This window comes from Chinchilla lanigera, unplaced genomic scaffold, assembly GCF_000276665.1.
Source record: "Chinchilla lanigera isolate Chin_1 unplaced genomic scaffold, ChiLan1.0 scaffold00004, whole genome shotgun sequence".
Lineage (NCBI taxonomy): Eukaryota > Metazoa > Chordata > Mammalia > Rodentia > Chinchillidae > Chinchilla > Chinchilla lanigera.
In genome coordinates, this window is record NW_004955405.1 from 4,602,801 (window position 1) to 4,617,443 (window position 14,643).

Sequence of the window (14,643 nt, forward strand, 5' to 3'; positions counted from 1 at the left end):
ATGGACTAGTACTGGAACTGGCCCGCAAAACAGGAGGTGAGTGGTGGGCGAGAGACCCAAACTTCGCCTATATTATGTCCACTCTGCATCACCTGCACTGAGGTCCGAGCTCCTCCGCTATCAGATCCATGGGGTATTAGACTCTCATAGGAGCATGAATCCTACTGTGAACCATGCATGCAAAGGATCTAAATTTTGGGCTCCTTTGAGTCGTTTCAAAGCCATTCCCCCCTTTATCTCCCACCATCCATCTGTGGAAAAACTGTCTTCCATGAAACTTGCCAAAAGGGTTAGGTATTACTGTATTATACCCCCCCACACACACACACACAGTGAATTTCATTGTTCAAGATTTATCCCCATCTTCATATTAGTAACAGCTAGTAAAAATTATCTTTTCTTTTGTAATATCCTTCCTTGTCTTAGTTACCAGTTTCTTCTTGCTGGGACAAAATACTCAACACTCAACACTCCCAAGGAAGAAAGATTTATTTTGGCTTACAGTTTATAGAGGTTTCAGTCCATAGTCTGAAGGCAGGGCAGCATGGCACAGGAGCATGGCAAATGAGAATCAGATGATAGCATGGCAGACAGGAAGCATGACAGGACTTCCTTCTTCTTTCCCTTTTTACCCATCCAGGCTTCAAGCCTATTGGTTGGAGCCACCCACATCCAGAGTGTGTCTTCCTTCTTCAGTAAATCCATAATCTACACCCACAACTATGCTAAACCAGTGGACTGATCCAGTACCACACATCTATGACCCAGTGCATGACGCTTTGGGAGAATATCTAGATATAAGCCACAACATTCCCATTGCATGTATTTATCCTGCTTCCAAAAGAGAAGAGGTAAAGTAGGTTTAAAATAAAACACACAGAAAAAATGTAATAAAATTCTGCCCCAGCTGTTGTGAGCCAGCACCATAGTGGTAGCTTATTTGTATTTCATTCAGTGCTCACAATACTCCTTTGGGTTTTATTTCCTAAATAAAGCCAAAATCCACTAAAGCAAGGATAAAAAGATAAAAATTGAATAATAGAAAGAGCAAGTAATTATTATATCAGAAACCTAAATTTAGGAAAATATCCTGAGTAATATAACTTGAGCTTTGATCACCTAAGGAGAAAAGTTAAAATATGAACACAGGATGCATTTTAGATATATTAATAAAGGCTTCAGGATGCCAAGGGCAAATTCAGGGACATTTTCACTTTTTTATTTATGAAGAACATATTGAAGTTGGGTGTGGTTTGCAGAACTGTAATTCCAAATACTGAAGAGGCTGAGTCAGAAGAATTGCAAGTTCTTAGAGGCCAATCTGGGCAATATAGCAAAATCCTGTCTCAAAAAATAAATAAATAAATAAATAAAAGAAAAAAATGAGAAAAGAAAGGGGAAGAAAGGGCTAAAGTATTTGAAATAACGAGTTGAATGAAAGCAGAGCGCTTTCTCAGAAAACCAAAAACACAGCCCAGTGGTCAAGAACCTCCAAGATTCTTGTCCTAGGTCTTTCCTTTCCTTCTCTGAAGGCAAGCTGCTGTAGTTAAATCTAAGCCCTTAAACATGGCAGAAGAGTTACTGAGTCTAAGGCACTGTGCCGGAAATCCCTGTGTGGGATGCAGAGACGGCGCCTGTCCCCCCCAGTGTTCACGGCCACTGGGAAGCCAAGTAAAAACACGAATCAGAGCAACTCAAAGTGCACAACTGAGAAGAAGCAGAAAAGCGGTGACAGCAGCAGAGGCTCCTGCAGAGTGGCGCCAGGCAGAGAAAGCTGTCGGGGGGAAACGCCAGTGTGCCGCAAGGACTTTGACAGATGGAAATGCCAGGCACACCAAGACAGGGGCTGTGTGAACAAAATGCAGACAATGAAGAACTTGCCAAGGTCAGACTCAAAGTAAGTGCCACTAACTCAGTTGCCTACAGTAGTGGAAACAAAGGAAGCAGCCGATGTGGGGACTATGGTCAACGGAAGAATGCACAAGCGAGCCAGGCCAGGTAGCCCACACTGTTTTCCCACTACTCCGGAGACGGAGGCAGAAGGATCCCTTCAAGGCCAGCCTGGGCAACTCCGCAAGACTCTGTCTCAAAAACAAAACAAACACTGCACAGGCCATCTAAGGAGACATCCCAAAGATTCCAAGTGTTTGCAAGGTGGAAACCCACATTCGGTGGTAAAATCCTAACTTTTAAATGTTAGCACCTACCTTTTTTTAAAAAAATGAAGCCTTGCATAGATCAAATAAATGACATCTATAGCCCATATATATAACCCTAACAGTCATCCATTCGCAAGCTTGGGCTAGATGCATCTGAGTTTCCCCCAGCTGAGTAATTCTAGTTTCAGTCATGTACTCTTCTCACTCAGTAACATACGTTCATCTTTTAAATGTATGCATATTAAGCAGTACCTCCTGTCTTAGTTTCTTTCCTTTGCCATGACTGGATACAATGTACAACATAATTTATAAAGAATAAAGATTTATTTAGCTCACTGTTTTGGAGGCAGGGAGGCCCAAGGTCAAAGGGCTGCTTCTGAAAAGGCCTTGCTAATGGGACTCTGCAGAAGTCCCAGGCGGCACCAGGCATTACATGGTGTACAGGCACACACAAGAGACACAGGTAAATTGGTTTTCAATACAGACCCACGCTTAAGATAACCCACTAACCCATGAGTAGTTCTAATCACCTCTGAAATGTAAACTAAATTCTGACATAAGTTTTGGGGATGAGCAAACTGCAGCAAGGCAGAAATTCTCTTCTTATCAACAATGAGTATTTGCTTTCCTTCATGAGTCACCATAGTGCTGTGCAGACTTTCATTTGCAAGAGGCCTGAGATGAAGAGGAGAAATAGCAGGGAACAATGGAAAGCTCATCAGAAATGCAAATCTCACAGACACTTACCTGTGAACATTTATCAGTTCCCATACACTGAAAACTGCTGATTTCATGTTATTACTGCCTGGGGAAAGAATAGTGAAAATTTGGGGTAGAAGAGGAATATTGACTTTTCTATGATGAAAATTATTTACTGCATTAGATAAATAATATACCCAATGCATGTAGTTATTTAAAATTCAACCTACTTAATGTATAAAATATCCCCTTAAAGTTTACAGATATTCTCTGCTACCTCAAAATTTCTTGCCAACTAATATCTCCAAAATTGTGAATAATAATAAGGCAAGAAGTAAAATAAAACCTAAAATGTAGTTTAATAAGCAATTTTAAAGTATGAGTTAAATGCTTCTCCAACTATAAAATATCAAATTTTTTCAAGAAATTTTCAACAGAAGCAAATAATAAGACATTAATAAGCCTCATTAATAAGCAAATAATAAGCTTACACTTTTAATCAAACAGGTCAGGATAGTATTGAATCATCAATGCTACTACTTCTGATCATATGTTCTTACGGTGTTACTGGCTGCTAAGGGGAAATCCCATTTATCTAAGTTTCAAGGTAAAAAAGTCCTCCAGAGAAAGTCTTCTGAGAGCAACCTTCTGTACTCTTAGAAAACACTTCAAACTAGAACTTGCACAGATATTTAACTTGAAGTTTTTCTCACATAGCAGAGCTTTTTCAGTAACATAATAGAATAGCTCATGGAACATAAGGAAAAAGATCAACAATCTAATCGATGATTTCAAAAAAGAAAACTCTCCACTGGCCAATTCTTCTTGCCCTTTAGTTACTGCTTCAGAGAACAAGCACCAGCGAGTGTACGTAAGTACACACTGTCAGCGTCAGAACAAAGAATGAAACTCTAAAAAGGTAAAAATGAAAATGTGTGCTGTTCTGCGGTGACAGAGCCGAGAGTTATAAAGGCTGGGTGGACAATATTGGGTTTGCGGAGCACAATCACATCAGGAAAGATTTACCCTCAGTCTCCAAACTCAATATAGGGCAATAACAGTCTATTACACACACAGCGATACAACATCAAAGGAATGTTTAAAAGAACTAGACAGAACCTTTAAATCAACGCAATCAAGTTATGGTCCCCCAGAGGAAGCTGGCAGGAGAGCTCAGAGCAGGGTTTTTCAAGAAGTATTACTAATTTACCATAAGGTACATTTAATACACTTTTTAAACATAGTTTGTAATCTCACCCCACTTTTTGGAACACAGAGCAATAAATTAAAAGAGAAATAGTTCCCAGAGAGCAAGAGACAAGGAAGACAAATGAAAACTGTCATATTCTTTGGGGGCAAGCCCATCAAATAATTCATCCACAATTGAAAGGACCCTGCAGTCCCCATTTCAATAAGATTCTTTAACTATGAGCTTAGAGGCTGAACAGTAAAAACACAAAATCAATCAACATTAAAATCCTGTTAAAATGGAAGTGCTCATCAGAACATTTTAGGAAAATGGTAGGAAATTGTTCTAGTACCTCCACTGGAAAAATATGCAGTTTCATCCTGCCTTTTTATAACTAATATGAACCTCTACAAGGTCAAGTTTCTCATCCAGGACATTTCAGAAATGATAGCAAAGCCGCTTTGTGATAGTACTTGTCATTGTTGGCAATTATTAAACAGTTTCTTGCCACTTTGCTACTTCTCTATATTTTTAATTTTTATAATAGCATGTTTAGTATAGTTTTTGAAAGATCAATTTTCTGCATATAAAAAGTCATTACTTTCCTGCCTGAATAGCAAAGACCTTGTGCCCATAAATTTTATGAGTCTCATTTCATTCACTTGTGTTTCTCACTGAGAAACAATTGTGTTCCTATCCCAAGCTTTCATCATCTCTTCCTGTCTGATATTAGCCAGGCACGGCAGTGCACAACCGTAATCCCAGCACTGAGAGAGGCCGGATAGGAAAGACTGCAAATCTGAGTCTCACTGAGACAACTTAGCAAGACCCTATCTCAAAACAAAAAGGGCTGGGGATGTAGCTCAGTGAAAGTTCTTGAATTCAGTACAATTTATGTAGAACTGTTCTCCACTTCTTTCAAAACCTATACCTCTGTTTGTCTCTTGTATAGCATTTCTGTTTTGCCTTAGCTACCCTGATTAATACCAGAAGTAAGTATGCAAAATGTTTTAAATTCTAGATAAGTTTTATCTGGAATGGATTTCCTGTCCTTAGATTTTCTGCTTCAGCGGAAAAAACACACCCACGACAGGTGCATGAAACTGCCCGCAACACATGGTGTGTGGGGCAGGTCCTAGGGTTGTCTCTTTTATATAGAATGGTTTTATTGGGGTCATATTCAAAGATTTTATAATAAATCAGATTGCATGTGGATTTATACTTATGTATCTGATGTTACAAAATATTTAATTCAGGGTTATAATGCTTTTAATTTTATAACCAGCTCCTTAACCCTTTTTATAATTGACTTTTATATTAAAACCACTTCATTTGAAATTGCCTGTTACCAGACAGCCTTTCAGAGGTTTGAATCATACTGCTGCTTTTCTTTTTTAGGTAGGCTCTTTAAAATAAGTCATGCAACTCCTTCATACTAATACTATGAATTTAAAGTAGTATTCTGGCTTATGTGTGGTATATCCTTTTTTATTTTAGAGAGAAAAAAAGATAAACATAACAATGAAACCAAGTTTCAAAACAGGTTAGTGGGGCAGTTACAATAGTTGACACATTGCACACTGTTGTCTCCCTAGTAGTTATTGAAAGTAGAAAATATAGACGTGATATCCTGTCTATGCAATATTAACACAAAACTTTCTTGTTAATGAACTAAGAGAAACTAGCTGTATAACTATCTTAACTACCTTGTGTATACATATATTTTTCCTTTCTTCCTTTCCTTCTTCCCCCATCACAGTTTGTCTTTTTCTTTAAATAGTTTCTTCCCAATTCACAATATCTATTGTACATTTCAGATCTTATTTAGTTGTTCATTTTCTCAAACTGATGAGACAATATGGTGTTTACACATATGGGTCTGATTTATTTCACTTATGAGTATGGTCTTGAGTTGCATTCTTGCCTGGGCATAGAATACTCACACTTTAGTGAGTTTCTCTGGAGTTCTGGTACCTTGAAACAATTACTATGAATGTAACAGGATTTTCATGTTTAACACTGACGTGATTGGAATAGGTATCTCCAACACGTATTGACAGGTTCATCAAGGTTTGCTTATTTTAATTGCCATTCTCCATTCATTCAAAACAAAACTGGGGACCCTGATATTAACCATTCAACCTGTTACTTCTGCTACAAGCTTCATATACACAGTTCTGATCTTATAAAAAAAAAAAGCTCCCACTGATCTCTACCTGATATCAACATTGTGGTTAAAAGAAGGAATCAATTTCTGAACTGATTTTCTAACCAACCAGTCAGTAGTTATATGGCTATTCCTCATTTTTCTTCTAAACATAAATGGCTATGATGTTTATAAGATTTTTGTAAAGATTAAATTAGACACTACTTATAAAATGTCTAACCATATGACACATAGCTATGCTTATTGGAAAGATATATTCAGAAATGTCCTGATGCCTTCCAAAGAGCATCTCAAGCATTATTAAATTTTACCCAACTATAGAACTTTCTTTTATGCTACAACAAAATAATAATGTTGACTCTTGTGAAAGATTAGAGAACTACCACCTGTTTCCTCACAGCAGTGGGACTCAGACCAAATATCAATGAATGAGTAACTACACGATGCAGCTATCGCTGTCACAGGCAGTTGGTGCTATAGTCTAGTCCTGAAGCAAATCACCTGCTCACTACCATAGCCATTCAGGGAGTGATATAAAATTTAATGTTAATGATTATCTGATATGATAAGACATCAGGTATATACTGTGTTTAAAGTATATTTTATTATGATGCATGGGAGTATTTTAGTATTAGAAGTTGTATTTGCCCTTAATCTTGAAAAAAACATAACCAATCAAAGATAGAAAAAGGGGGGTAAGATTTATTATAAGAAATTGACTCACACTGTTATGGAAGCTGAGAAGTCACATAATCTGCTGTGTTCAAGCTGCAGACTCCGGAAAGCTGAGGATGTAGCTCAAAAACCTGAGAAGGAGAAGCTGAGTGTTCCAAGCACACGCTGTAGGGCAGCAAGTGAACTCAACCTCCTTCCATATTTTTGTTCCATTCAGGCCCTCAACAAGTTACACGGTGCCACCCACACTGGGGAGAGTTATCGGCCTTATTCAGTTCACCAACTCAAATGCTGATCTCTACCTGAAACGTTCGTACAGACATGCCCAGAAATAATGAGCTACTGGATATCTGAGCATTCAGTGGTCTCAAGTTGACACATAAAATTCACAGTCAAAGAAGTCAAGTACCATCAACTTTGACTACTTAAATCTTGGACCATAAAACACACCACAACATGATAGTATTTGAGTAGAAAAGAATACGGTTATTGGAAGAGAGATAACTTGTGGCAAAATGGCTTATCAGAAATCCATTAAAAGATAAATAGATCATACCTTTTCTATGAAACTTGAAATACAAGCAAGTAAGCAAATAAATAAATGAGTCTGACCAACTTTCTTTCAACATTTAGCATTAATTTCACCGCTTATTCCTGAGTTCCATTTGGAAATAGTACCGCTGGTAAGTCCTTATTATCTTAACCACATCCTGCGTGCTGGGCAGAGAGGCCCGCCTTTACCCGTGCCCCTGTGGGCTGTCGTTACTCTCTCAGCAGAAAGGCTGCCTTTCTAGAACAATTCTAATTCTATGCATGGCACAGAAATAGCTGAAAGCTAACAACATCTTGGTACATTCACAGTATTTAGTACATATTTCATTCTTTGATTTGTGATCCCATGTATTGGTGAATAACAATAAATGATAGATTTCATCAAAATACATTAAAGGATCAATGCATCTTTAATGACTGCAGTAATTTGATATTCTACCTTTTATATTTTTAAAATTTAATAGGGATTAAAATCTTTAAAAAATTGGTACTATTCTAGAAAGTTTTCAGATATTGCACAGAAAATATAAATAAGTAAATCAGAGAATTAATGGATGATGGAGTTCCAGCATCCTACAACAAATTACAGGCAATTGATACAAACCAAGAATTTTTAGTCATTAAGAATATTAAGCTATGTGACCATCTAAAATATAAGACAAAGTGTTATCTTACTTTATATTGCAATGACAGTTGATAAACAGGGTGAGTGTCCCCTTTATTCCCAACCTAGGGACTGTGTTGATCACAGAACAAGTTCAAGGATTTACAACTTTAATGAACTGTGGCCAATGGCTTCAAAGAATCAGCTGCTTCTCTAGTCTTCTTAGATCCCAGAGATATCTGGGATCCTAGAGGTACTAGAGGATTAGCCCATTTGGGAAAATACTCACAGCTAAACCCTAAACATCTCTCAAGATCAAACAAATTCCTTGATATAGTTTTGGGTGTGATGCCACAATTTTTCAAATTGGAAGCAGATTAATAAATACCAGATCAGCCTGGCAGCTTTCAGGCTCCACTGCTGACCAGGCTGCGGTGAGAAGGACTTTGGACAGATTTTCCAAGTTCCAACCAATGTTTCACCTACTCTCTTTCTTCTCCTGCTGCCCCTCATAATGAAATTCTAGGTATTCTTCAAGATATGGTTAAAATGTCATCTATCTTCTCAATTCTTTCAGGAGTCATCCCCACACTTTAAAGTCTCATGTTCATCAGCTTTCTCATTTCTTTGGCCATTTCCACATTGAAGAAATACTTGGGAGTATCTGCTCAGCACAAGACACTTTTCATGGTGCTTGTGTGAAAGAAACAGGTAAAAACCTCTGTCCTTGGGCACTTAAGTTCTATTGGAAGAATTAAATGTTCCTTTTATGTTCTCATATTGGTTTATTATTGCACTTGTCAAATGTATCACAGATAAGAGTTTCTCTATCTCTCTTATTGGGTAGCAGAGATCAGAAAATGTTTAAAATTTTTATCATCAATATTCATGATGAACGCCGGACATAGTAACCCACATCTATAATCCTAGTCCCCAGGAGGCTGAGGCAGGAAGATCACTGTGAGTTCAAAGCCAGCCTGGGCTACATAGTGAGTCCAGACTAGCATGAACTCATAGCAAAACTCTGTCTCAAAAAAAAAAAAAAAAAAAAAAAAAAAAAAAAAGGGGGCCAGAGATATAGCTCAGTGGCACAGGAGCTGCTTGGCAAGCATAAGATCCTGAGTTCAATTCCCAGTATCAAAAAAAAAAAAAAGACTAAAAAATAAAACAAAATAAAAAGCACAAACATTCATGACATTGCCTGGCACTATGACATAAGGGAAGAGACAGAATATAAATTTAAGTTAGTTCAATATATATATATACATGTTACTTATGAATTGCTGCTTAAGAAGCTAATTCAAAATTTAATTGCTTAAAACAGTTCTTTACTCACAATGTTGTGGGTCAGAAATTTTAAAAGGCCTAATAATGGTAATTTATATCTTAACCAAATGATTTCAGCTGGAGGCTCCTCTTCAAAAATGGGATCTATCTCTGTTTCTCTCTGTCTCTTTCTCTATCTCTGTCTGTCTGTGTGTGTCTCTCTCTGTCTCTCTCTCTCTGTCTCTCTCTCTGTCTCTCTCTCTGTCTCCCTCTCTCTCTCTCTCTCTCTCTCTCTCTCTCTATCTCTCTCTCTCTCTCTCTCTCTCTCTCTCTCTCTCTCTCTCTGCTTCCAGGGCTTCTCCATGTTCTTTTGACCACCATAGCATGGTAATCTTGGCATGGTCACATCTCTTACTTAGTGCATGGTTTCTAAGGGGTGGAAACTTCCAGGCCACTTAAGGGCTACAACAAAAATGGCACGACATCTTTGCCATTGTGTTCAAATGCTCAGAACAGTCATGGAGATTTCTGTCTTTAAGGAAATGCAGGGCTGGGGATTTAGCTCAGCAGCAAAGCACCTACCTGGCAAGCGCAAGGTTGTGAGTTCGGTTCCCGGTACCGGAAAAAAAAAGGAAATGCAGACAAACATCCACCTCTTAACAAGAGAGTGGCAGGTGGCTCTGGGGGCAGTGGTGGGAGTGACACAGTGGAGGGTGTTGTGGCCATCTACCTTGTTCAGCTTGTACAGCTGTGAGAAAATGGTGAAGCCTGAATCATTCATAAGTAACACAGTGTATCTCTCACACTTAAGGAGGCTGGGAAATCAAGGTCAAGGCACTGGCACAGTGAGTGCCAGAAGAAGGTTCATTCTGTGCTCCCAAGACGGTGCCTTGTTGATCCATCTCTGTCCTCCAAAGGGAACAAATGCTGTGTTGTCACATGGCAGAAAAGATGGAAAAACAATCGAGCCTCGCTAGCACCTGCCAGCACCTCTGTAAGGACATCACTCCTGTTCCCAAGGACAGAATGTTTGTGATCTAATCAGTTCCCAAAGGCCCCACCTCATGATACATCACTTGTTGGAGTGATCATACTCCAACAGATGAATTTTGGAGAGATATATATGTATTAGCCATTTTCTGTTACTATAACAAAATGCCAAAGCCTGGTTATTTTGCAAAGAAAGGAAGTTTCTTTAATCCCCCATTCTGCAGGTTCTAAGGACACAGTACTGGCATAGGTTCAGCTCTGGGGAGCAACTTCTGGTGACCTCACAGCCATGAAGATTGCACTGCAGTGGGAGCACAGGCAAAGGGGAGAGATCACCTTGTGAGACAAGAAGTCAGAGCAAGAGAAGTTGTGATCTTGCTCTTTGTATAACAATCCACTCTTTGGAGGTGGCCAGGGTTTCACAAGAATGACAGTTTCTCCTGATGGCAGTGCTCCCATCAGAAGAAGTGCTAAGGACCTCACCTAAAAGATCCTATCGCCTCATTCTTGCACACTGAGAACCAAGCTCCCGCCACACAAACCCTTGGGGACACTCAAGCCATATGCAACCCACAATAACATGCTTTCAAAGGAAATCTTCATTAAAACTGTACTGCTGTATTAAATATAAGTGAGAAACACATATCTGAAAAGTGAAAGTGTATATTTTAGAAGAAACATAATTACACGTCAAAGATTCTGACTTTTAAAAGCTTAGTATGTCCCTTTGAAAAATACCTTCTGCCATAATTTATGATGTCTGTGTAATACACTTAATTAGTTGTAATATGTTTAGGGCAAGCAGATCAGAATTAAAATGCAATTTAAATTTTTATTAAGCAAATAAAAAAACTTTAATCTCCATGATTTGATTTTAAAATCCTAAGTGAATGGTGATATAAATATTGAGAAAGAAATAATTCTGAAGACATTGAATGTCAATGTTTTTAAACAACTTATCAAAATGATTACAAAAGGACTTGCTAACTCTGTAAAACTTAAGATCTTTGACATGAAAATTGAGTTTCTTCTAAAATGTACACAATTTTTATTTATTTCTCAGATATGCACTTCTCATTGTGTTTACTGCAACTGTATAGTGCTTAGGATTTTCCTTGATTCTTATACTAATTTGAGAAAGTTCCCCAAATGAATCCCAACTAATCAAGTGCATGTATATATTATTTTCTCAACTCCTTTAATAATGTGATATATGTCGTAATTTTTGTCTCCATGAGTCACTGGGGAATTCAACAGTTAATTAAAGGAGAACCATCTACACATTCAAATGCTAAATAGTTGTATTCCTGAGAAATGAGAGTTACATGTATTCTGCTGTGATTTTATGAATATATTCATATTTATGGCATCATGGCTGTGCAGGAAATTGTTCATTTCTCTTTGCACTCTAGCTGCCCTATAATGCTTAAATATTAGTTTTTTAAAATCAGTACCCTACTGGCTTTCAGTAATCCAACATGACATTTATAATTTCATTGCAATCTGAATTTGTATGTGTTTACTTTAACACCAGAAGCCTGCTGCTACTTTAATGGCTAACAGCATTGATACATGGAAAAGAAATTCCCTAATGATGACATAGCAACTCTGGTTTATTATCTGAGGTTGAAAAGACTTTTCATTTATAATTCTCCTAGATAAAGCATCCAAATCAAAAATAAGCCTATTTCCTTAGGAAGCTACTAAAACGTGTGTGCAGAAAACAAAACCAACTATTGACACACACTTTTTAAAGTGTCACATTTAGGGCTTTGAACAGGAAAAGGAAATGTGTATTTGAAAGTCAGATTGAACCTCAGGAGCTGGTGACGTAACTCTGAAGACAGGTACCCTGTTCACCTCTGTGTATCTGCTGCTGCTGTGCCCGACGGAAGACCTGACTCCATGATGACAATGTCACTTCTCGTAACTGTGCTCATATTTTCTGTATGCTAACATTAATGGAAATTGTCATAAGCCAAGTCAATAATTTTACATTCATTGCTACCTAAAAACCAAGATCTCTGCTGGTGGCTAAACCACAACTATAAGGTAAACCAAGACTGCTGGAGCTAAACTGTGCCACAAGGATCCTAAATCAGCTAGACATTTATTTCTGCTTTAATATTTTAAAATCTAAGATTTAAGATGACTAAAAGTTTTCTAAGTTTCAGAATAATCGAGTTGAAATGATCTAATGATATTTTGGCTCAATCAATGAAATCTTCAGATATCTTCCTTTCCATTGGTCTATTAAAAATAGCCCTGGTGGCAAACGTGATGCCCATATCCTGGTCTCTGCTATCATTTCCCACTGGAGGGAATATTCCTTGGAGAAATGCCTGAGTTCAGGACTAGAACAGGAACTGTACAAGACAAGACTATAACAGTGGTGGCAAATCTGTGGCATGCATGCTGCAGCTGGTTATTATCCTTGAAAGCTCTAAAAAGTTCGCCACCACTGGCCTAGAACATCTCATTGAACCACAATATGAGGAAGTGCTCAAAAATCATCATCATGAAAAAGATTGCAAACACACAACAGATGACTGAAGACATTCCACTGGTCAAGTCAGGGACAGCTGTGAGCACAAAATAATCATCTAGACTAATCAATTTTTAAAAACTAAAATTCATAAGTTCATATTAATAATAAATAGATAAATAACTAAATAAGAGGGAAAAGAATACTCTAATTTACAATGCCATGCTCAATGCCAATTGAAAGTAAGGAAAGAGTGCAGGAATAGGGAAATCTGCATTCTATAATCATCATAGTAAAGATTCGATTGGATAAAAATCATCATGGATAATATAATTGTGTAGAAATTTTGATGAAGAGCATGGCCTTAATTTTTGTCTTGATGGATTGCTTAGTAATTACAAGGGGGAAACCTTAACTGTGCAGTGGTGATGTCAGACCATACATAGTATTAACTGGTGATCAAGCTTAGTACCAGCAGTAAGGAGTCGGCGGCCACAGAGTGCCTGCCAAGGACACACAGGCAAAGGCCACGCCACCTATGTAGTATGCTGAGTACAATTTCATACCAAGAATTCAATCCAAAATTAACAGCAGAAAAACGCAAATGAGGAGCCAACATCTTAGCATAGAAAAAGGTGCACTCTGTTCTTGAGAAATATTTGCAGACATAAAAGACAGAAAGGCTGTGGACGTGTTCCAGATTTTTAAAACACTATAGACATCGCTAAATGCAGTGCTAGACCCCTAGACTGGAATCTCACTTGGAAGGACACAATGTGTTAGTTGTTGCAAAAACTGAAATTATATGAATGGTAGGTTTGATAAAAGTAGGCTATCAACAGTGAACTATAGTGTTGAGTCTTATTCTTAAGAAATATCCACAACCAGTCATGGTGGCACACGGTTGTAATCCCAGCACTCAATAGGCTGAAGAAAAGGACTGTGAGTTGGGAGCTGGCCTGGGGAACTTAGTAAGACAGAAAGAAAGAGAACAAGAGAGAAAGGAAGAAAAAAAGAAGGAAGGAAGGAAAGGAAGAAAGGAAGGAAGTAGGAAGGAAGGAAAGAGGAAAGGAAGAGAAAGGGTGGGAGGGAGGGAGGGGAGAAGAGGGAGAAACCTCCACTCATTAAAGTGCAGTGGTACCTCGGTTTATGATCGTGTTTGTTTGCAAACAATTTGGTTAGCAAACAGAAAGATTTGGCAAAATTTTTCTTTTGTTTGCAGACTCTGCGCAAATGACAAACATGACTACAGCCATCTTTCCCACACAAACACAGCCATGGTCATCTTTTCCAAAATTGTAGAACAAATTAAATTTGGGAACAAAGGCACCAGTGTATCAAGAGGTAAAGGAATGTGGTATATGTAAGATGCCCTAACATGGTTCAAAATATATGTTTCTGGACAGAAAGAAAAGAGAAACAGAAAAGGAGCCAATGATAAATAAGGTAAGATCATTTAAGTGAACCTGGGTAGAGACTATAAAGATGCTATTAACTGTGCAACATCTGTGAATTTTTGAAATTATTTCCAAATTTTAAAGAAGAAAGCCTCCTACAGCATCATACACAGGAAGAAATACACTGCTGTTTCCCACCAGCAGACTCACCCCAGCATGAAACAGAGTCTGCCTAAAGCCATTATGCCGTGAACTAGGAATTACTGTGCACCGGCATTTCAGGTGAATTTGATTCCGATTAATGTAGTGGGCAGTCTTGGTAGTCAGCTAAACTGCCTTCAAATCAAAGGCGCTGTAGTACAGGTCATGGGATTGGGTTAACTGTAAAAAGCCTCGTTCTTAAGTCCCTAGGTGATACCTGACACACTCCAGCACTAACTTTGTAGCTTGGGTACAGAAG